The sequence below is a fragment of the Thalassophryne amazonica genome, chromosome 16, assembly GCF_902500255.1.
Source record: "Thalassophryne amazonica chromosome 16, fThaAma1.1, whole genome shotgun sequence".
Taxonomy (NCBI): domain Eukaryota; kingdom Metazoa; phylum Chordata; class Actinopteri; order Batrachoidiformes; family Batrachoididae; genus Thalassophryne; species Thalassophryne amazonica.
Window position 1 is genome coordinate 62440400 of NC_047118.1, and position 24276 is coordinate 62464675.

The 24276-nt window shown below is 41.2% G+C and overlaps 2 non-coding genes and 1 pseudogene across 2 annotated transcripts; 1 reads left to right on the top strand and 2 right to left on the bottom strand.

The window, feature by feature from the left end:
* Positions 1-7048: 7048 nt before the first annotated feature.
* LOC117528827 lies at positions 7049-7191 on the bottom strand. Its single transcript, XR_004565886.1, has one exon. It is a non-coding gene; the product is annotated as a U4 spliceosomal RNA (small nuclear RNA).
* A 757-nt stretch (positions 7192-7948) lies between these two features.
* LOC117528824 lies at positions 7949-8086 on the bottom strand. Its single transcript, XR_004565883.1, has one exon. It is a non-coding gene; the product is annotated as a U4 spliceosomal RNA (small nuclear RNA).
* A 2257-nt stretch (positions 8087-10343) lies between these two features.
* On the top strand, positions 10344-10511 carry LOC117528809 (annotated as a pseudogene).
* Positions 10512-24276: the final 13765 nt, after the last annotated feature.

The window sequence follows — 24276 nt, forward strand, 5'->3', positions numbered from 1 at the left end:
TGCAGTACTTTTATCTGCTGCTGGGTAACCACTGAGTGCTTGAACAATAATTTCATCACTTTTAAAAACTTTGCTTCCACCCTGTCAAACTCTGTTCCATCCTGTTAGGTCATTTTTAAAGAATAATTTGACAGCATCATTAAATGTTTAGTATTTTTTGTGTTAATAAATGAGGAATATTAACAGCATAAATGTTTTTTGTGCAAAATTTCGGTATTCTATTTCGTCCTGTGAAATGAGTCCACAAGAAATACCACTTTTTAAAAATTGACACAATATTCATCAGAAATTTTTTTCAAGAATTTAAAATACTATGATGGCATAAGGGACATATACTATCAAATACAATCATATATGTTTAACACTTACTTTACTAACATTTTATAATAACCATGTGTATGTCCCAAACAGGGTAGAATATCTTCATGACCAGTGTCTGTGCAATCTGCCCATAATTATTATTTTTTTGAGTCTCTGAACTCCCCACCACTGCCCCCTAGCACCATTCTCCACCATTTGGGCAGCATGATGGCTTAGTGGTTAGCACTGTTACCTCACAGTAAGAAGGTCATAGGTTTGATTCCCACCTGAATAGAGTATGTATGTTCTCCCTGTGTTTGCTTGGGTTCCCTCCGGGTTCTCTGGCTTTCTCCCACATTTAAAGACATGCAGGTTAGGTGAATTGGAAACTTTATAATTTTCCAGGTCTCCCTTGCAAAAGAGGTCTTGATCTCAGGGGACTAACCTGGTTAAGTTAAAATCAATAACACTGTGCCCATTCAAGTTTGTGGGATCCGCCATCTCCCAGGACCTGAACTGGACAGCAAACACACTCACATCAAGAAGGCCCAGCAGAGGATGTTCAGTCTACTATCCAGTGTGTTCTGTGCACGTCCATCATCATCTGGTTTTGTTCAGCAACCAAACAGAACAGAAACAGTCTGTAACAGCAGGTCTGCAGAGAGGATCACTGGTGCTAAACTGACCTCCATCCAGAACTTGCGCAACTGTAGAGTGAAGAAATGGGTGGGAAGAATCACTGTTGGACAAATAAAAGAAGAAGAAAACATGTGATTAGGCTGGTTAAAGAGCATATCTTTGGAAAATGAAATGAAAAATGAGCTGACTATTCAAAACAATATGATTTAGAGAGAATGGTACCTCTTTTCCTCTCCTCCGACTCATCTTTCAGTCCTTTAGAGTTGTTTAAAAAAAAAAAAATAGAAAATGTACAATACAAGAACAAGGCTCAAGCAACAAACATACAAGACTTAAATGTTACAAATGTACAAAATAAACATGAATATATAAACATATTTGTACAATTCAAATTTGTTCCATATGGTTTTGGTCTTCGGAGCTTTAGTATTCATACAAAAATTTAATGAAGTCAAGTAAGATGAAAGTAAGGAGTCAAATACAACAATTTTGGGCTTTTGAAGAGAGTATTTACAGCTATGAATATAAAATCTGGCCATCATTAAGAGCAGATTCAATTTTTTTTTTTTTTTTTTTTGGGGGGGGGGGGGGCATTTTTTTAGAAAATATACTAAAAAATATATCTCTTCAATCAACATGTATTTCTAAAGTAAGTTTTTTGCATAAGCCAGAACAGGAGTTGTCGTTACAGCAGTTTTTGCATTTTGCAGCTGATAATCTACACACATGCGCAATGAGAGGGAGGAATCCGTCTATAGGGCTGACGTACAGGAGTTTCATCTACGAGTGGAATCTCGTGAGTTATCAATTTGGTACAACCCACATCAAAGTCACTTTTTGCAAAAACGCCACTGTACTTCATTAACAGAGCCAGTGCTTGTTGTTTTTCTTCCTCCTCAAGATTTTCAAATTCTGGAAAATTCAACTCATTTACCATGGGAGTTGCCTCCTGATTCATGGTAAAAATTACACCAGTATGTGAATTTACAGACACTTGAATCGGTGAATGTTGTCCTACAACATCGACTATTTGCACTGTAGCAATGACCCGACGTGGAGTCAACCAAACATCAGATGTACCTGCGTCGAATTCCCACACACACACACACACACACACGTTTCGCTTCTCAAGGCATCTGTTGTTCAGCCAACGCAAAGCGTCAAATTAAATGCAACCCTGCCATAAAACAAAACAAAAAAAGATTTACTTCTGTGCTAATAATTTAGACCATAAAACAACAATAATAATAAAAAAAACTCACCAAAAAATTAATTGCATCAGCATGAAACATGGACCCAAGTAATGCCCTGGCCTCCAACGGAAAAGCTCGCACTTGCCACCCCACTTTTGCTTCTTATAATAGTTCGTGGGGCAACAGTGACACCCCACGGTTCCATCCGCAACATCCCTCCCCAACAAGAGGCATCGTCGACCCGACAATGTACCACAGAGAACCTATCAAATACCTACAACTTTACTCTAATAGTTTATGTGCCTGCACCGATTGCGGCACCCTATATGGATTTGAGTGCTGTTCCGCAGTTTTCCTAGTTGACCTCCGAGGCTCAGAAACTAAGGGGTGTCGGATTCCTTCGTGAGATCTTGGCCTGGATGAAACCTGACCTCAGACAATGCATCGTTCACACAATCATTGTTCGACTCAATATTAGGTAAATCACCCATCTCATCCACAATCAAGTCAGTCGACACATCTTATTAAATCAAATCAAATCAATTTTATTTACATAGCGCGAAATCACAACAAACAGCTGCCCCAAGGCGCTTTATATTGTAAGGCAAGGCCATACAATAATTACGGAAAAACCCCAACGGTCAAAATGACCCCCTGTGAGCAAGCACTTGGCGACAGTGGGAAGGAAAAACTCCCTTTTAACAGGAAGAAACCTCCAGCAGAACCAGGCTCAGGGAGGGGCAGTCTTCTGCTGGGACTGGTTGGGGCTGAGGGAGAGAACCAGGAAAAAGACATGCTGTGGAAGAGAGCAGAGATCAATCACTAATGATTAAATGCAGAGTGGTGCATACAGAGCAAAATGAGAAAGAAACACTCAGTGCATCATGGGAACCCCCCAGCAGTCTAAGTCTATAGCAGCATAACTAAGGGATGGTTCAGGGTCACCTGATCCAGCCCTAACTATAAGCTTTAGCAAAAAGGAAAGTTTTAAGCCTAATCTTAAAAGTAGAGAGGGTGTCTGTCTCCCTGATCTGAATTGGGAGCTGGTTCCAGAGGAGAGGAGCCTGAAAGCTGAAGGCTCTGCCTCCCATTCTACTCTTACAAACCCTAGGAACTACAAGTAAGCCTGCAGTCTGAGAGAGAAGTGCTCTATTGGGGTGATATGGTACTATGAGGTCCCTAAGATAAGATGGGACCTGATTATTCAAAACCTTATAAGTAAGAAGAAGAATTTTAAATTATATTCTAGAATTAACAGGAAGCCAATGAAGAGAGGCCAATATGGGTGAGATATGCTCTCTCCTTCTAGTCCCTGTCAGTACTCTAGCTGCAGCATTTTGAATTAACTGAAGGCTTTTCAGGGAACTTTTAGGACAAGCTGATAATAATGAATTACAATAGTCCAGCCTAGAGGAAATAAATGCATGAATTAGTTTTTCAGCATCACTCTGAGACAAGACCTTTCTAATTTTAGAGATATTGCGCAAATGCAAAAAAGCAGTCCTACATATTTGTTTAATATGCGCATTGAATGACATATCCTGATCAAAAATGACTCCAAGATTTCTCACAGTATTACTAGAGGTCAGGGTAATGCCATCCAGAGTAAGGATCTGGTTAGACACCATGTTTCTAAGTTTTGTGGGGCCAAGTACAATAACTTCAGTTTTATCTGAGTTTAAAAGCAGGAAATTAGAGGTCATCCATGTCTTTATGTCTGTAAGACAATCCTGCAGTTTAGCTAATTGGTGTGTGTCCTCTGGCTTCATGGATAGATAAAGCTGGGTATCATCTGCGTAACAATGAAAATTTAAGCAATGCTGTCTAATAATACTGCCTAAGGGAAGCATGTATAAAGTGAATAAAATTGGTCCTAGCACAGAACCTTGTGGAACTCCATAATTAACCTTAGTCTGTGAAGAAGATTCCCCATTTACATGAAGAAATTGTAATCTATTAGATAAATATGATTCAAACCACCGCAGCGCAGTGCCTTTAATACCTATGGCATGCTCTAATCTCTGTAATAAAATTTTATGGTCAACAGTATCAAAAGCAGCACTGAGGTCTAACAGAACAAGCACAGAGATGAGTACACTGTCTGAGGCCATAAGAAGATCATTTGTAACCTTCACTAATGCTGTTTCTGTACTATGATGGATTCTAAAACCTGACTGAAACTCTTCAAATAGACCATTCCTCTGCAGATGATCAGTTAGCTGTTTTACAACTACCCTTTCAAGAATTTTTGAGAGAAAATGAAGGTTGGAGATTGGCCTATAATTAGCTAAGATAGCTGGGTCAAGTGATGGCTTTTTAAGTAATGGTTTAATTACTGCCACCTTAAAAGCCTGTGGTACATAGCCAACTAATAAAGATAGATTGATCATATTTAAGATCGAAGCATTAATTAATGGTAGGGCTTCCTTGAGCAGCCTGGTAGGAATGGGGTCTAATAGACATGTCGATGGTTTGGAGGAAGTAACTAATGAAAATAACTCAGACAGAACAATCGGAGAGAAAGAGTCTAACCAAATACCAGCATTACTGAAAGCAGCCAAAGATAACGATATGTCTTTGGGATGGTTATGAGTAATTTTTCCTCTAATAGTTAGAATTTTATTAGCAAAGAAAGTCATGAAGTCATTACTAGTTAAAGTTAAAGGAATACTCGGCTCAATAGAGCTCTGACTCTTTGTCAGCCTGGCTACAGTGCTGAAAAGAAACCTGGGGTTGTTCTTATTTTCTTCAATTAGTGATGAGTAGTAAGATGTCCTAGCTTTACGGAGGGCTTTTTTTTATAGAGCAACAGACTCTTTTTCCAGGCTAAGTGAAGATCTTCTAAATTAGTGAGACGCCATTTCCTCTCCAACTTACGGGTTATCTGCTTTAAGCTGCGAGTTTGTGAGTTATACCACGGAGTCAGGCACTTCTGATTTAAGGCTCTCTTTTTCAGAGGAGCTACAGCATCCAAAGTTGTCTTCAATGAGGATGCAAAACTATTGACGAGATACTCTATCTCACTCACAGAGTTTAGGTACCTACTCTGCACTGTGTTGGTATATGGCATTAGAGAACATAAAGAAGGAATCATATCCTTAAACCTAGTTACAGCGCTTTCTGAAAGACTTCTAGTGTAATGAAACTTATTCCCCACTGCTGGGTAGTCCATCAGAGTAAATGTAAATGTTATTAAGAAATGATCAGACAGAAGGGAGTTTTCAGGGAATACTGTTAAGTCTTCAATTTCCATACCATAAGTCAGAACAAGATCTAAGATATGATTAAAGTGGTGGGTGGACTCATTTACATTTTGAGCAAAGCCAATTGAGTCTAATAATAGATTAAATGCAGTGTTGAGGCTGTCATTCTCAGCATCTGTGTGGATGTTAAAATCGCCCACTATAATTATCTTATCTGAGCTAAGCACTAAGTCAGACAAAAGGTCTGAAAATTCACAGAGAAACTCACAGTAACGACCAGGTGGATGATAGATAATAACAAATAAAACTGGTTTTTGGGACTTCCAATTTGGATGGACAAGACTAAGAGTCAAGCTTTCAAATGAATTAAAGCTCTGTCTGGGTTTTGGATTAATTAATATGGTGGAATGGAAGATTGCTGCTAATCCTCCGCCTCGGCCCGTGCTACGAGCATTCTGGCAGTTAGTGTGACTCGGGGGTGTTGACTCATTTAAACTAACATATTCATCCTGCTGTAACCAGGTTTCTGTAAGGCAGAATAAATCAAAATGTTGATCAATTATTATATCATTTACTAACAGGGACTTAGAAGAGAGAGACCTAATGTTTAATAGACCACATTTAACTGTTTTAGTCTGTGGTGCAGTTGAAGGTGCTATATTATTTTTTCTTTTTGAATTTTTATGCTTAAATAGATTTTTGCTGGTTATTGGTGGTCTGGGAGCAGGCACCGTCTCTACGGGGATGGGGTAATGAGGGGATGGCAGGGGGAGAGAAGCTGCAGAGAGGTGTGTAAGACTACAACTCTGCTTCCTGGTCCCAACCCTGGATAGTCACGGTTTGGAGGATTTAAGAAAATTGGCCAGATTTCTAGAAATGAGAGCTGCTCCATCCAAAGTGGGATGGATGCCGTCTCTCCTAACAAGACCAGGTTTTCCCCAGAAGCTTTGCCAATTATCTATGAAGCCCACCTCATTTTTTGGACACCACTCAGACAGCCAGCAATTCAGGGAGAACATGCGGCTAAACATGTCACTCCCATTTTATTACTTATGTTCCATCTGCAACATAAGTAATAAGAAAGAAAGAAAAAATGCACAGCATTCTACAGGGCTCAAGGGTGGGTTGCACATTCATGGTAAGTTTATGTCAAAAAATATCTCCCTCTCTGATATTTCCCAAAGTTGACAGGTATGGTTAAGCGACAACTCAGGCTTAACCATACCTGGCTTAACCATCGATTAGAAAGTTGCAACTTGTCAAAATAAACGGAGATTTGTCTTCATCGCGTTTGCTGGAAAACCCCTCCGATCTCTGAAGCTTCTGTACAACAATCATTTCCACTTAAATTCAGCATTATTTATTAATAAATTCCAGAAAGTCCTAAAAATGACCTGAGATTAATGGAACTCAGTGAGTCTGAGTCCGACACTCTTCACCCAAACCGATCAAAGGGAATAATGTGATTATTATTATTAACCATCAGATGACAAAGTAAAACCTCTTAAATCACATTTAAACTGTTACACCACCACGTCCCAAAAGAAGACAACGGTATCTCCTTAACACTCTGTCAGAGTTTAACCTACTGGGCTTAAAACAAATGGTGTAAATTATTGATAAACAAAAACAATTCAGTTAAGCATCCAGAAAGAACAAAACTAGCAAGTTTATTTATTAACTGGAACAGCTTTGTTTTTCACAAATTCTCAATCTCCTGAGAAACTGCAAAAAAATTTGCCGTTGCTGATTATATTTCAAGTCATCAAGGCGGGTTATTGGGTAAAGTTTTCAACTAGCAATAATCGCGCCTCGATTAAACCTCATAGACTACGATACTGCCACTGCACAAAGATGACGTCACAAACGAGAAGAGAGGAATGTGACTCCTCTCTGTACACTCCTCTGTCAGGGTTTCAGCTACTGGGCTCAAAACAATAAATCTGAAGGACACATTCAGCTGCATACAGCCGAAATAGATTTAAAAACAGAAGAACATTTTAGTAACTTAAGACACATTTGTTCTCTTTTTCCAACTTTTATTCAAACAAACTTTCTCGTTTCCGTTCTTGGTTCCATGTTGATGTAAATATTTTGATGACACTGTTGATCTTTGAAAATAAATACTTGTCTGTGTTTAAAGTATTACATGACAAAACCTTCGACTTTCCCTCATGTTCATTTTTATCTCTTCAGTTTTTTAATTTAATTTGATGTGCTGTTGTCACCCTGAATAAAGTGGAAATAGAAAGCAAACACTAAACAACAACAAAAGACACGTCACATGTGGTCAGAGGAGACTAATATGAACATTGTTATGAATCTCACACGAAGGTAAAAGTGACCAGTGTTCAACTTTCATTTAATTCAGGCCAGATTTGGGTGTTTTGGCTTAAAAAGTAGCAATTTTATTGAGACACCAGTCAAATTCAAATCACTTCAACAATTCATTTCAATAATGAAAGAAAAAAAAAACATAATTCAGCAGAGAATTGTCAGACAGTCAAATACAGCAGATATGAGTTCAAAAGAACACAACATGCTTGGAATTATTAATATAAACTGGAATTTTTATTTTTTTATAGAAGCAACTTATTTTTAACACATTCTCAGTCTTATGAGAGACTGTCAAAAACTGCCATTGCTGACTGTATTTCAAGTCATCAAGGCTTATTGGGTAAAGTTTTCAACTAGCAACAATCACGCCTCAGTTAAACCTCATAGGCTACGATACTGCCACTGCACAAAGATGACGTCATAAATGAGACGAGAGGAATGTGACTCCTCTCTGTACACTCCTCTGTCAGGGTTTCAGCTACTGGGCTGAAAACAATAAATCTGAAGGACACATTCAGCTGCATACAGCCGAAATAGATTTAAAAACAGAAGAGTCCTATTGTATCGAGGACATTTTATTCACTTAAGACACATTTGTTAATATTTTCCACCATTTATTCGAACTCTTCCGAAGTTTTTCTCAGTTTTTTTTTTTTTATTAGATAAACATATTTTTACAATTCAAATTCGTTCCATATTGGTTTGGTCTTTGGAGATTCAGTATTCATATTTAATGAGGTTAAGTAAGATAGTAAGGTGTCAAATACAACAATTTGGGGCTTTTTATGAGAGTATTTACAGCTATGAATATAAAATGTTGCCATCATTAAGAGCAGATTCAAAATTACTTTTGGGGGGGCGGAGGGGAGCATTTTTAGAAAATATACCAAAAATTATATCTCTACAATCAAAATCTATTTCTAAAGTAACTTTTCTATTTACAAACAGGCCTATATCCTTACAAAAATTTTGTGTGTATGGAAATTCCTCCCAAAAAACATGAATAATTGATTTTTCAGCATAATGACAAAGTGAACAAAGAGGGTCAACATTATGTGAAACTTTGAAATCACACTGTTTACGGGGTAACATCTATGTAAAATCTTAAAGCACCCATCACGCATCTTATTAGTGACTTTTTTTTTTTTGGTAATTGCCAAACAGAGTTCCACTGAATATCAGAAAATAAATTGTCCCAAACAAATACAGAGGTTGGTTTGCTGAGTCCCGATTTATGAGTTATCTTGACTCTCAAAAATGGTTCTGAGTTGTGAGTTGTGGAGTATTTACAGCTATGAATATAAAATTTGGCCATCATTAAGAGCAGATTCAATATATATATATATTGGGGGGCATTTTTTATAAAATATACCAAAAATTATATCTCTACAATCAACATCTATTTGTAAAGTAAGTTTTCTATTTACAAACAGGCTTTTGTGTGTATGAAAATCCCCCCGCCCAAAAAACATGAATAATTGATTCTTCAGCATTATGACAAAATGAGCAAAGAGGGTCAACATTTACGTGTAACTTTGAAATCACACTGTTTATGGGGTAACATCTATGTAAAATCTTAAGGCACCCCTCATGTATCTTAGTGACATTTTTTTTTTTTTTTTTTGGTAATTGCCAAAGAGAGTTCCACTCAATATCAGAAAATAAATTGTCCCAAACAAATACAGAGGTTGGTTTGCTGACTGAGTCCCGATTTATGAGTTCTCTAATACATTTGCTTTGTGTTTTGACGCTCACAAATGGTTCAGAATTACCAATAAATAATTCTATGGATTGGTCAACAGCAGGATTATGTACGTAGGTTGACATTAACATTTTAACACCTGAAGGAATTGCATCAAAACCAACAACAAATTCCTTTGGTAACACTGGGAAATTATGCACACGTAAGAATTCATCTCAAGCGTAAGTAAGGCCATCTTTGTTAAATAATTGATGTACATATATAATCCCATAGTTGAACCATTTTTGCAAGTAAATTGATTTGTGCTTCAAGCATATATCTTAGTTATTCCATTTATAGTAGTTTTGAGGTGAAAAATTGTGCTGAACAAGGGACCAGGATAACAACTATGTCAAACATCTTTTATACTGTGTAGCAAGTTCCATAAATAATTGCAGAAAAAACGTGATTAGGATGAAAAAGGTATTCGAGAAAATAATTGAGACTGAGAAAAAAATGTTATTTTGCATCTGGCAGCTGTAGTTTGCGCTGCTGTCCACTAGAGAGTGATCGAGGTCCAATCATAAACATTGATAAACAGTTTGTTAAGTCACACTTTATTCAAGACTTTTAGATTATCGACAGCTTCGTTGTGTGCTAAATTCAAATATTTTAAAATACGTCTCAACAGTAATATATATGTATAATGTATTTTTTTTTTATTCTGAGGGGGTTGAAAAGTGAACGGTCATTTTTTTTATTGGACCAGACCGTATCAAGTGATCGATAAATGAAAGACGGCATGATTTAGATTGCTCCATTTTCTTTAAACAAATGAATTGGAAAATTGTAGTCAATTCATATTCAACTGTTTGTTATATGTTGTATATTTGTGATGTGAAATGATATTATTACAGTAAATCAGATGTGACACCATAAGTGAAAGTTACTGTACGGTTGAAGTGTTGGCTGTCGAAAGTTAACTTCAGCATCGCTTCTCGGCCTTTTGGCTAAGATCAAGTGTAGTATCTGTTCTTATCATTTTAAAATCTGATACGTTTTCTTTAAGACGACTATATATTAAATTGATTTTTGGAACACGGAGATGGAGTAGGAGCTTGTTCCGTCCACTCCACGCATCGACCTGGTATTTCCAAACTTATATAAAATAAAGATTATTAAAAAAAACACTAAATAGACTTTCAGCAACGCAAAAAAGGCTTTGGATAATTTAATCTTTGTGTGAACTGTGAATACATTTACATCTTAACACCCCAGAACATACAGACATGCGCTTAATACTTCTAAGCACATTGGCTCCACATTGTGGCAATAAATGTTATAAATGCAGAAAGCTTTTGCAGTACTTTTATCTGCTGCTGGGTAACCACTGAGTGCTTGAACAATAATTTCATCACTTTTTAAAAACTTTGCTTCCACCCTGTCAAACTCTGTTCCATCCTGTTAGGTCATTTTTAAAGAATAATTTGACAGCATCATTAAATGTTTAGTATTTTTTTTGTGTTAATAAATGAGGAATATTAACAGCATAAATATGTTTTTTGTGCAAAATTTTGGTATTCTATTTCGACCTGTGAAATGAGTCCACAAGAAATGGCACTTTTTAAAAATTGACACAATATTCATCAGAATTTTTTTTCAAGAATTTAAAAATACTATGATGGCATAAGGGACATATACTATCAAATACAATCATATATGTTTAACACTTACTTTACTAACATTTTATAATAACCATGTGTATGTCCCAAACAGGGTAGAATATCTTCATGACCAGTGTCTGTGCAATCTGCCCATAATTATTATTTTTTTGAGTCTCTGAACTCCCCACCACTGCCCCCTAGCACCATTCTCCACCATTTGGGCAGCATGATGGCTTAGTGGTTAGCACTGTTACCTCACAGTAAGAAGGTCATGGGTTTGATTCCCACCTGAATGGAGTATGTATGTTCTCCCTGTGTTTGCTTGGGTTCCCTCCGGGTTCTCTGGCTTTCTCCCACATTTAAAGATATGCAGGTTAGGTGAATTGGAAACTTTATAATTTTCCAGGTCTCCCTTGCAAAAGAGGTCTTGATCTCAGTGGGACTAACCTGGTTAAGTTAAAATCAATAGCACTGTGCCCATTCAAGTTTGTGGGATCCACCATCTCCCAGGACCTGAACTGGACAGCAAACACACTCACATCAAGAAGGCCCAGCAGAGGATGTTCAGTCTACTATCCAGTGTGTTCTGTGCACGTCCATCATCATCTGGTTTGGTTCAGCAACCAAACAGAACAGGAACAGTCTGTAACAGCAGGTCTGCAGAGAGGATCACTGGTGCTAAACTGACCTCCATCCAGAACTTGTGCAACTGTAGAGTGAAGAAATGGGTGGGAAGAATCACTGTTCGACAAATAAAAGAAGAAGAAAACATGTGATTAGGCTGGTTAAAGAGCATATCTTTGGAAAATGAAATGAAAAAGGAATTGACTATTCAAAACGAAAAAAGATTTATGAAAATATTGGTGTCTTGCTTTTTCATGCCCCCATCATGAAAATGGGGTGCTTTTCATGACACGGTTTTATTTTATTTTATTTTACTATTCATAATCCTCCCCCTTGGGGCAGGAGTGGTGGTGGTCACATTGTTAGAGCAGTTGGTTTCAGAGCAGAAGGCTCCTGGTTCATGTTTCTTCACTTAATGTGGAGTTGCGCCAGGAAGGGCATCCGGTGTAAAATTTGGGACAAATCAGCACGATAGAATAGTTAGTAATGAAATATTCACACTAGAGAGTAAACTGAGCGACCTTATGTCAAAAACTGATTTATGGCCCTGTCAGCCAATCAGAATCGACTACGTCACTAAGCCCCGTCCCTAATCCTGCCCCCTTATGATGTCACAGCCAATCAGAATATACTATGTCACTAAGCCCCTAACCTAACCACGCCCCTATATTTGAAATATTACAGAATATCTGCTTGCGAGGGTGCTGCTTTTTATTTATTTATTTATTTTAATTCTAGAAATCAAGTCAGAGCCCCCTTTAGAAGTTCGAAGGCTGGAAGCCCCGACTTCACCACGCAGATGTAAGTACACCGACCGCAATTAAATCACAGTTAAAACTCTGGAATAACCCGATTTTTTCTGTTACAGCCCGTGGAGAAGCGGGTCAGCGGCAGAGAACCGTAAAACGATCCACGGATTTACACGGTAAGGAGTCGGAGTTTATGTATTTATTTATTTTAAATATTTAATAACTAACGTTTTTCTCTTTTTTTTTCAGCACGCGGTGGAGGGAGATCGTCTATTTTCCACCAAGACGCAAGGCTCAAAGATATTCTGAGCTGGATTAATCTCATCTCACAACTTTTTTGAAAATGTGTATTCTGTTTTTTTTTTTTTTTCGTATTCCGATGGAACGGGAGAATTCATTTTGAAGAGGTATATTAATTGATTTTCTTGAGGTAGATTCATCCTGGTACGGATTTTAAAAGATGGAAGGAGAGAATTCAGGTCGGGAAAATAACTTCGGACGTGTATCGGATTTAAACGCTTCAATAATCGACTCAGCGGGGAGCGCTCCTGGAACAGATGGCCCATTACCCGAGGCGTTAAATTCGCCGCCTCGAAATAACATCGAGTCCGGAGAGTGACTTTTAAGCCGTATTCGTTTAACACCGCTAAATGATACTCTTAACAATTTGGCGGCTGAACGAGAATTGGAAGAAATTAACCCCTACATCATTTCTGCGATTAACGCAATAAATTCGACGGTCCAGTCTGATACTGAAGAGCCCCCTGACCCCCCGCACACCCCGCCTCCAGACGAGTCCGGTCCCGCGGCGTTGAACCAGGTACGTCTGACTCCGTTAAATAACGCCGTAAACCTCCTCGCGTGTGAAGTTAATCCTCACGTCCAATCCGCGGTGGATGAATTAAATCAAATGCCTAACGACGTGCTCGTTTTTTCACCTTTAAGAAGTCCCTCCCCGTGCAATGCGCACGGAGAAGATATTTTAAACAGAGCTCGTTTAACCCCGGCAATCTCTGTTTTGATGGAAGGCGGGGATGATGCACGAACGGGGTCCAGCCGACACTCTCCCATGACGGGTGGTGGGGCTGCTAACGTCATCAGGAGACCGGCTTTTAACAATATCGAAATCAGGCAGCCTCTAAATTTCCACCGCATCGCCGAAATTCCCGACTACGCGGAATTTTATCGTAACGTCGTTGGGACTCTTCAGAACTCGGTCGAAAAGGCTTTAACACACGCCAGGGCCGTGGACTTTTTCCAAATGGAGATTCGTGGGGACTCAGTCTACAACGAGGCCGCTTTGATCAGCTCATATAACGACACGGGCGAAAATCTGCTAGAATGATTGATACAATCGAATTCCAACGTTTTATCCGACGAGTCTCTGGAATTAGTGGTCCAAGTCATCCGAAACCAGAACAGCACGGGGAAGCGCAGAATAGATGACCTCCTCCATCACGAGGTTCTGAGGAAAAAATCCAAATGCCTTAATATCGTGTATAATCCTGACAACAGTTTATGTTTCGCGATAAACCTCGTTCAATTATTGAATCCTCATCTGACTACGCACGAGGCGGAGCAGCGCGGGCTGGCGTTACAAATTAGCGTCGGAGTAACGGCTGCTACGCCGGTATCTTTAGAGCAGGTGGGAAAATTTGAAAACGTTCTGGGTTGTAAAATTGTGGTGTTTTTCAGAGCTGAAGGGGAGAGAAAGCTGACAAAATTCCAAACAGGAATACCGGCGCAGCAGAAAACTCTTTTCGTTTTTCTGTTTAATAATCATTTTTACGGAATCACCGATTTAAAGAGATTTTTTGGAGTGAGATATGTATGTGAGTTTTGCTTTGAGGGCTACAATAACCCCGCCTCCCATAATTGTCCGTCATATTGTAAAATTTGTGAATCCACGCAGTGTTACGAGAAAAATAACCCTGTATTCTGCAGCGAATGTAACAACAAGTGTCGCTCGCCCGCCTGTTACAGCCTGCATAAACAACCGAAGTATCGTCCTTCCGCCGGTAAGTTCGTTAAAGTGTGTGATAACAGAAAAAACCCCGCTGCCTACCGGTAATTATCTGGGGCAGCTCACCGACGAGTTGAACGGTGACGTCATCACAGAGTTTGCAGCAGCGGGGCCTAAAAGTTACGCATATAAAACCGTACGAGGTAAAACGGTCATGCGTGTGAAGGGGATCACTCAAACCCACGAGAGCTGTCAGAAAAATACTTTGACAGCGTCAAAGATCTGGTCCAGGGTTATATAAAAGACCCCGCCCTCGCTGCATCTATCAAAACACCGCAGCAGGGAATTAAACGTCATAAAAGCAGTTTCAGTTTGACAAACGTGTCATTTCAAAAATCCTTCAGGGTGGTGTATGACAACCGGCGTCTTTTAAAGGACGGGGAAACCGAACCGTTCGGATTTTGAAACATGTCTCACTCGGGAAATACGGTGGAGTTTGACCCCAGACTTCAGCCCCCATTCTGCTGTCTCATCGTTGGACCGAGTGGTTCGGGAAAGACTGTGTTTGTGAAAACATTGCTGGAAAATTGTAGCCATGCTATGAGATATGTGCCTGACAACATTGTATGGCTGTATACGTCTGAACAACCTCTGTATTCTGAACTGAAGAATAAAAATATTAAATTTGTAAGAGGACTCCCTGACTCATTTCTGGACGACAGCCTTTTCCCTGAAGGTCAGAGCCATCTGGTTATTTTGGACGATCTCATCTTTCAAGCAAAGGCTCATCCTGAAGTTGTAAGAATTTTCACCCAGTACAGACATCACCGGAATATGAGCATCATCATGATCACACAGAACGTGTTTCATAAAGGGAAATACAGTCGAACCATCAGCTTGAATTGTAATTATATGGTGCTGTTTAAAAACCCCAGAGACAAGTTACAGATGAACATTCTGGCTCAGCAAATGTTTCCCGGCAGAAAACAATTTTTTTTGGAGGCTCTTGATGATGCTACGAGCGTTCCTTACGGGTATTTATTACTGGATTGCACGCAGGAGTGTCCAGATCAGTTCAGACTGAGATCGGGATTACTCCCGCACGCGTGGCCCACGGTTTATTTACAGAAAGATAAACGGATATGAGCTCTCTTTTAAAAAGGAACGCCCCCGCTCTTAAAGCGCTAATCAGAGCCGGGGCGAGGGAGTGTCACCACAGCCTGAAGACCTGCAGGCCGGAGCTTCTGAAAACTTTATCTGAGATCACTTTGAATATATTAAAGGGGAATATCGCCTTGAGCGACTCTCAATTCCGTGCCTTGAAAAAACGAAAAAGAGTTTTACTTCTTCTGGCCGATAGAAAACCAGTTACAAAAGGAAGCGGGGAGCGCTGATTCAGACGGGTGGCTTTCTCCTGCCTCTGCTCGCCGCGGCCCTGCCTGTTATAACGAGTCTAATACAACCCCTGGCAAAAATTATGGAATCACCGGCCTCGGAGGATGTTCATTCAGTTGTTTAATTTTGTAGAAAAAAAGCAGATCACAGACATGACACAAAACTAAAGTCATTTCAAATGGCAACTTTCTGGCTTTAAGAAACACTATAAGAAATCAGGAAAAAAATTGTGGCAGTCAGTAACGGTTACTTTTTTAGACCAAGCAGAGGAAAAAAAAATATGGACTCACTCAATTCTGAGGAATAAATTATGGAATCACCCTGTAAATTTTCATCCCCAAAACTAACAACTGCATCAAATCAGATCTGCTCGTTAGTCTGCATCTAAAAAGGAGTGATCACACCATGGAGAGCTGTTGCACCAAGTGGACTGACATGAATCATGGCTCCAACACGAGAGATATCAATTGAAACAAAGGAGAGGATTATCAAACTCTTAAAAGAGGGTAAATCATCACGCAGTGTTGCAAAAGATGTTGGTTGTTCACAGTCAGCTGTGTCTAAACTCTGGAGCAAATACAAACAACATGGGAAGGTTGTTAAAGGCAAACATACTGGTAGACCAAGGAACACATCAAAGCGTCAAGACAGAAAACTTAATGCAATATGTCTCAAAAATTAAAAATGCACAACAAAGCAAATGAGGGACGAATGGGAGGAACCTGGAGTCAACGTCTGTGACCGAACTGTAAGAAACCGCCTAAAGGAAATGGGATTTACATACAGAAAAGCTAAACGAAAGCCATCATTAACACCTAAACAGAAAAAAACAAGGTTACAATGGGCTAAGGAAAAGCAATCGTGGACTGTGGATGACTGGATGAAAGTCATATTCAGTGATGAATCTCGAAAGGTGATGATGCTGGAACTTTTGTTTGGTGCCGTTCCAATGAGCTTTATAAAGATGACTGCCTGAAGAGAACATGTAAATTTCCACAGTCATTGATGATATGGGGCTGCATGTCAGGTAAAGGCACTGAGGAGATGGCTGTCATTACATCATCAATAAATGCACAAGTTTACGTTGATATTTTGGACACTTTTCTTTTCCCATCAATTGAAAGGATGTTTGGGGATGATGAAATCATTTTTCAAGATGATAATGCATCTTGCCATAGAGCAAAAACTGTGAAAACATTCCTTGCAAAAAGACACATAGGGTCAATGTCATGGCCTGCAAATAGTCCGGATCTTAATCCAATTGAAAGTCTTTGGTGGAAGTTGAAGAAAATGGTCCATGACAAGGCTCCAACCTGCAAAGCTGATCTGGCAACAGCAATCAGAGAAAGTTGGAGCCAGATTGATGAAGAGTACTGTTTGTCACTCATTAAGTCCATGCCTCAGAGACTGCAAGCTGTTATAAAAGCCAGAGGTGGTGCAACAAAATACTAGTGATGTGTTGGAGCGTTCTTTTGTTTTTCATGATTCCATAATTTTTTTCCTCAGAATTGAGTGATTCCATTTTTTTTTCCCTCTGCTTGGTCTAAAAAAGTAACTGTTACTGACTGCCACAATTTTTTTTCCTGATTTCTTATAGTGTTTCTTAAAGCCAGAAAGTTGCCATTTGAAATGACTTTAGTTTTGTGTCATGTCTGTGATCTGCTTTTTTTCTACAAAATTAAACAACTGAATGAACATCCTCCGAGGCAGGTGATTCCATAATTTTTGCCAGGGGTTGTAGTACCCAGAGGATAATGGCATTCAAAGCGGCGCAAAAGATGTTTTTACTGACTCCTCAACAGGTGCTTCAACTCGGACATTCCGTTCCGCCGAGCGGAAATAACATCAGACAAACGGCGGAAAATGATTTAGACTCGCGAATGCGGGCCGTGCTGGAGGAACGTACTAACTCCCCTTATGAAAAAATTAAAAAGTATGAGGCTCTACTGCAGCACTATTTAACCCTGATCAAACAGGGGGAACTCGAATCACGCGTTTCACCCCCGCAAGAGACTCGCGTCGCTAAGCAACCTGAGGAGGAGGGGGTGGAGGAGGAGGAGGAGGAGCTGGATGAGACTGTGACAGAGGTCCTGAAGAATATCCCCTCCAGAGAGCGTAGAAACGCTGAATATATTATGAGGAAATTGTCGATGGGTGATACGCGCTGGAGTCCGTCGGGGGAATTTATTTACAAGGGGAAAGTCGTGAGGGGGTCTCACGCCATAGATCTTATGAAACATCTCGGATCCTCGTTCAAGAAATCGAGCCCCCCTACAGGCTGGGTGAAGTTCCTCAATATTTTACAGGAGCAGAACATTCCGGTGGCGTGCGTATCAAACCCGCAAGCCCGCGAGCAGTTTCAGAAGCTTAAAAAAGGACAGAGCAGCTCGCCGGATGAAACCCTTCTTTTAACCGTTTCGCCAGCCAGGAAGAAACTTCAGAAAAAAAAAGACATCCAACGCTGGGAAGGTTTCTCACCATAAAAGGTGGGTGTCGAATTAAAAACTGACTGGATATTATAATCAAGATTTTTAAAATACATCGCAGTCAGACACGTTTTTGTATATTGTTACTAATAAAACACCGACTGAAACTCATCTCCGGCCTTCATCACTTTTATTCGACATATGGTTTAAAAACAACTTTCAGCACTTCTCTACTTAATAACAACGATGCAAAAAATGAAAAACATTAAAGGTATGATCGGGGGTGCATTTTCTACACATCCGGCACATTTTTCACAAAAAAAAAACACACATAAAAAAATCAAAGGTCAAAGGTCAACGCTTCTTTCTACGGTTAATAACGGGGTTTAAAGCGTGCAAACGCGATAAAACTTTAAAGGTATGATCGGGAGGCCGCTCTCACACATCCATCCCGTTTTCAGGCGAAAAAAACACACATAAAAAAATCAAAGGTCAAAGGTCAAGGCTTCTTTCTACGCTTAATAACGGGGGTTTAAAGCGTGCAAATGCGATACAACTTTAAAGGTATGATCGGGAGGCCGCTCTCCTATTAAGCCCCTCATAACAGCGTCCAATTCCAGGGTGTTCATCAGTAAAAATCCACAAGGACCTGTCGCTTGGAATTAATCTCCAGGAGAGAATCTTAACACGCGTACACTATCAGCGTGGTGGTATGCGGAGTCGCGACTCTGAATCTCATCTCAAGTCGCAGGGTCCCTGTGGAGACGGGGCTCAGAGCGCCGCTATCCTCCTCCGGGTTTAAATTGAAGACGTACAGCGCATAGCCGTGTGCAAAATCCTCCCGGTCTATACAGAGAGGCAGGTCCTTGAGGTGTCGCCCAGTTGCCGTGTAGAGATTGTAAAACTCCCTCACAGAGAGTCCATTGTTAAATTCAGGCTGGAAAGCTTTAGCTGGCAGCTGTCTCCCGTTTTGACTGAGTGCGAGGTACTCCAGGTCATAGTGTGCAAATTCAAACGGGGACAGATCTCTTCTCCCGCTGAATGCATTGTGATTCACCATACCCGGAACCACATATTTGGGCATGGTTCCTAAAAACAGGTTCTCCTGGTTGCATATCCTGGAATGGCTGGGGATCACGTAAGTCTTAACGTTGATTCGTGATAACGGGTACACGGCGTTCCCTTTCATGAGAGCTGCGGAGTGACCCAATCTCACTGCAGGGGATACGGTGACTTTCTTAATGAATAGGGACGCGCCCAGAATTTTCAGCTTGAAAGTGGAGGCCACCAGCCCCATCAGGCAGAAAGCATCGCTGGCTCGAATTAATTTAACTCTTAGATCAACATTATTCAGAAGAAGCCTCTTGCAGAAAAATATGTCCGCGTGCAGCGGGCCCTGAACTTGAAATTCACGCGATTCAGTGCTAAAGCGCGCTCTGCTCATGAGGCCTTTATTCGGGCCCGCGTCATCCACAGCGGTCGAACTGTGCTGACCCGGGGTGTCTTTGTAAAACAATCCGCCCGTGAACTGCGATTTCAATGAAGCGGGTGAAAAGTTCAGGAGCGTCTCAATCATCACCCTGTATGGGTGCGTCGCGCTGGACTGGGAAATTAGCCGGTCACCCAGAGTCACGTCGACTTGCAAGAAAATTGTATTGAGAGGGTAATTTTTTACCCCCACGCGGGCGTCATTAGCCAGGTCAGTCCCGTCGGCGTTTGTAATTTTCAATCGCAGATAAAGCAGCATATTATTGAGGTCTAAATACCTCTCACCGTCTCCGGGGATAAAAAACTCGATAGGGCCTGTGTCCGTCAGGGCTGATAACGGGCTGACCTCAACGTATTGGCTTTGCTCGATGGACAGCTGGGTCACGGGGACGGCGAATAAATCCAATTTGCTCATGGTGCATTCGGGGGAATTATTTCGCAAAAGAGACATTGTTTAAGAGAAAATATCCCCAGACAACCTCCTCTTCTTATGCTTCCTTCGAACTGTTCTGCTTTTTCCGGGGGTCTTTCGCTTTTTAACCGTTTTGATCCGTTTCCCCGGAGGGCATTTCCGGGGCCTTCTTGAGAACACCATGATCCCGGACCCCCGCTGCTGCTCGGGTTCCTGACTCCGTCCAGCCCTCTCAACAACGCGGCTCACTACGTCGGAAGCGATGCTTCGAGGTGCGTTTTTCAGGTGAGGTTTGGCGATCGTGTATCCTTGTTTAATCAGCGGTGACACAAATTTGAACAGTTTCGAAAATATGTTCCAGAGCCCGTGCCCGTACATAACAGGAGCGCAGTGGAAGCCGTGAAGGCCGTTCCCGACTTGATTTTCATAGTAAGGCACAAATCTATAAATGTCGGCTTTGTGTGCTGCTCCGGCCATTTTTTTATCCCGCCGGTTTAAAATGTAATGTCACAACCACTCTACCGTATCTGAAATTCACCGGTCAATCTTGATCGCTTTTGATTTCGATGCGTATCGTCTCAATATGTCTTTTGGAGACCGGGATGTAATAAGCGGGGTTGAATTTCTTTGTAATTATTTCCCCGAAACGACCTCCAATTTTGAACGCTCGGAGGAGAGGAGCAAAAGCGTCGCCCACCGCCTGAGGCTGTACAACGTCTGTATAACAGAACAGGTGATACATGCCCACTTTTATATCGGGGTAGCGGGGAGAGCTCGTGACCCCGGGTCCGCATCTCAGCCATTGATTAGGCTGTATCCCCAGCATGTACGCCGTCGGGGCTTCAAAATATACCTGGCAGGTACCGTCTCCTTCCCACAGAAACTTTTTCTGGATATCGTCATATTTTAAAGTCAGCTTCGGATCTATAGTCTTCAAACGAGGGTTTATCGGTGCTGCAATAACCTCAAAGTTATCGTAATATCCCGTGTCAAAAAACTGCGAGTGAACAGCAAGTTTGTTCTTGGGCGGTAAGCCCGTAATTTTCTTCACCTGAAACGTACAGCAAGGCTTTTCCAGGATATTTAACCAGGTGTGTGGATAAGAAATTTCCGTCAGCGCCACATCCCAGTCACCCTCTAGATCCAGGTGTCGAGCCAAGTCCACCTGGTAGCATGAAATTGTGTTGTCCGGGAATACTTTTAGGCTGGCGTTTGAAGGCAGAGTCATATAAAATCCGTGTTTCAAATCCCGATCCATTTCTCATATGTCGGTTGAAGATAGATGTTGTCATATTTATACGGCCATCAGCTGGTCTGCGGGAACCCAGGAGTTAAATTTCTCGGGCCAATTTTTTCATCTGACAAATACAAATTTCTTCCCCTTGGTAAAATGTTCATGAATAATTTCTTGAACCTGATACGGTCTGTCTTTTGCTATTTTAACCTTCTGCAATTCTGGTTCATAGAATGAACCTTCAATGATCTCGCTGTCATAATCTTTCAATTTATAAACGGGCGGCGCACGTTGTATACATTCTGACACCATGAACATTTCATCCGTAAAACTTTGTTCATATTTTTTAATCAAAAACTCCCCTGAGCTTGGAGACCCTGACTATATCTCGGACCTTATATTTAAACTTCACAGGCCTCCTGCGTAGGGTGGATGCCCCGTACAAATTTTGAAACACTCGATCTACGTTTCGAGCGTTAACCTCATTCGGTCTCATCTTAATGCTTTTATGATAACTCTCGTTATAAGCCGTGAGTAAAGACGGCAGGACGTTGATGTATCTTCGTGTGTTTTTAGCAGTAAAATATCTCCACATTCTCGTCTTTAGCGTGCGATTAAACCTCTCGACAACCGAGGCTTTCAGATCACTGGCCGTGGCAAAATGTAGAATCCGGTGTTTTTTCATTAAATCTTTGAACGGTTTGTTAAAAAACTCTTTCCCAGCATCAGTCTGCAGCTTCAGAGGCACCCCACTGTGCTTTAAGAGCGAGGCAAAGGCCTGTGAGATTTCTTGCCCTTGCTTCGACTTCAGGACTCTGGCATACGCTTTTTTGAGAAGATATCAATAACGGTCAGCAGGTACTTGTACCCGTCGTTAAAATCTGATAACCCCTGCATGTCGCATAAATCCGCCTGAAATTGGTTAAGCGGGTTTGTGACAAATACTCTATTTCTTGGAAAATGCGTCCTGGCAGGTTTGTGTAATGTGTATGCATCTTCCCCCAACAGGAAATCTCTGATATGCTTCATATGAATTTTAGATCCGAGTTGATCGCGCAGAGCCCTGCGTAAACGCTCCGGTCCTGCAAAACTCCCCGGATTTGCTGGACTATAATACATAGCCCTCATTAAATCCTCATGACCCATCTTTTAAGGCGGATCTCTTCAGAATGATGAAGCGGATAGTCCTTTTTCATTTTTACATGTTTTAGCGAACAAAAATATTAATCTTTTGTTTTAAATAGGCGCTCTTGGAGACGTTAAATTGAACTCTGATTCAGCACCGCGGAGAGCGCTCACAGATCAGCCTCGACCTTTTAATAAGACCGCGTTAAATCCCCACATTAATTCATACGAGAACCTTTTTTTCCACCAAAACCTCGTTTGTATGACTCTGTCTTGCAATGTGAAGCGCCTTGGGGCAACTGTGTTGTTGTGATTTGGTGCTATATAAATTTGATTTGAAAACATTTCACCCTTTTTTTCAACAATATTATTGGAAAGAACACTGACCGTCTAAGTTTGAGAATATATGATTTATTACATTCATTAAAGTCACACACAGAGAAAAAAACAATTGTTCATGTTTATTAAACACAACATACGTGGAGAAAAAAAGTATACGTTCATGTTTATTAAACACAACATACGTGAAGGAAAAAAGTATACGTTCACGTACAAAACTGGAAAACTCTGAGTAATACATCTCCCCCGCATTTACGGTTTATTTCAGTATTCAGCTGTAAAAGTGTAGGAACAATCTCCCCTCTGGGCAGTTCCAGCTGTTTCACCCGGCACGCCATCACATCCACAAACAGAGTGTATAATGTAAGCAGGTGCAGCGGATTACACCGTGTAAAATCGTCAGTGGTCAAAACAGAGATTTCCAGTAATACGTTGTACAGAGATTTTTCAGATGAATGGAGAGCCGCGTTGTAGATATGTTCTGTCCAGACTTCGGGCCCGGGACGACGTCTGATAAGGTGGAAGACCCTCTCCATAGCGCATGAAGGTGGGGTGTCTGGGGTCTCCAGCCTGTGAATGACTGCCCGCTCCAGCTTATACGAGAGTCCACGTATAATATAAACTTCCCGCAGGCTTTGAATGAGACTCATCACACAATTAATCATGACTGTAAACAATATAATGATGATATTAAAAAAAAAAAAAAATGCAGGTTTTTTTTCAGTCGTCGGGGTTATAGACGGCTACCATCCCCTCCAGGTCGAGATCGGCATCTTCACCAAAACATGTGTACAGTTCGTTGATCTTTGCTTCAAAATTATCAGTGTATTTCAGCTCAGTGAGGATGTTTTCTACCGCCCCCTGGACCCTCGCCGCCAATGGGTTGAGGAAGCGCTGGGCTAGGAGTTTTACAACAGCCGGAATGAAGGTCGGTCTCCAGCGTCTCACCATTAATCTCTCAAAATGTCCGGTAAAGAAATATTCATTTAACAGGTCCAGGCACTCGTGCTGGCGCTGGCTGGGGTGATCGATCTCACACCCGTAACAGAGTTTTTGTCCGTAACTTTTGATCACAGCCAAAAGTAAGTGGGCCACGCCGACTTTCACCGTTTTCAGGAATTCCTCTGACAGGAACCCGTCTGGCCGGTCTGATGCGTAAGATGTGGCGTATTTCTCAGCCCGCTCGAGGTCTTGTACCTCCCCCGGACTCGCGGCCTCCGTGACAGCGGGAAGAGAGCTCACGCCTCCCGGGCTATAAAGCGTGTGAGAAGGATGGATCTCGCCCCAGACCGGTTCGAGCTGAACTACCCACGGGGTCTCGTACCCGCCGCGGGTCCGTGAAGCCTTCTGGCGCCGGCTCGGCGGATCTCGTCCAGGCCTGCCCCGGGGATGGCGGGTCTCTTCCACAGGCGAGGGCGCAGTCACAAGTGATGTCATCGGCCGGTGCGATGGGGGAGGTTGAGGAGCTCATGCTGGTCCGTCGTCGTTTTTATAGAAATCCCCG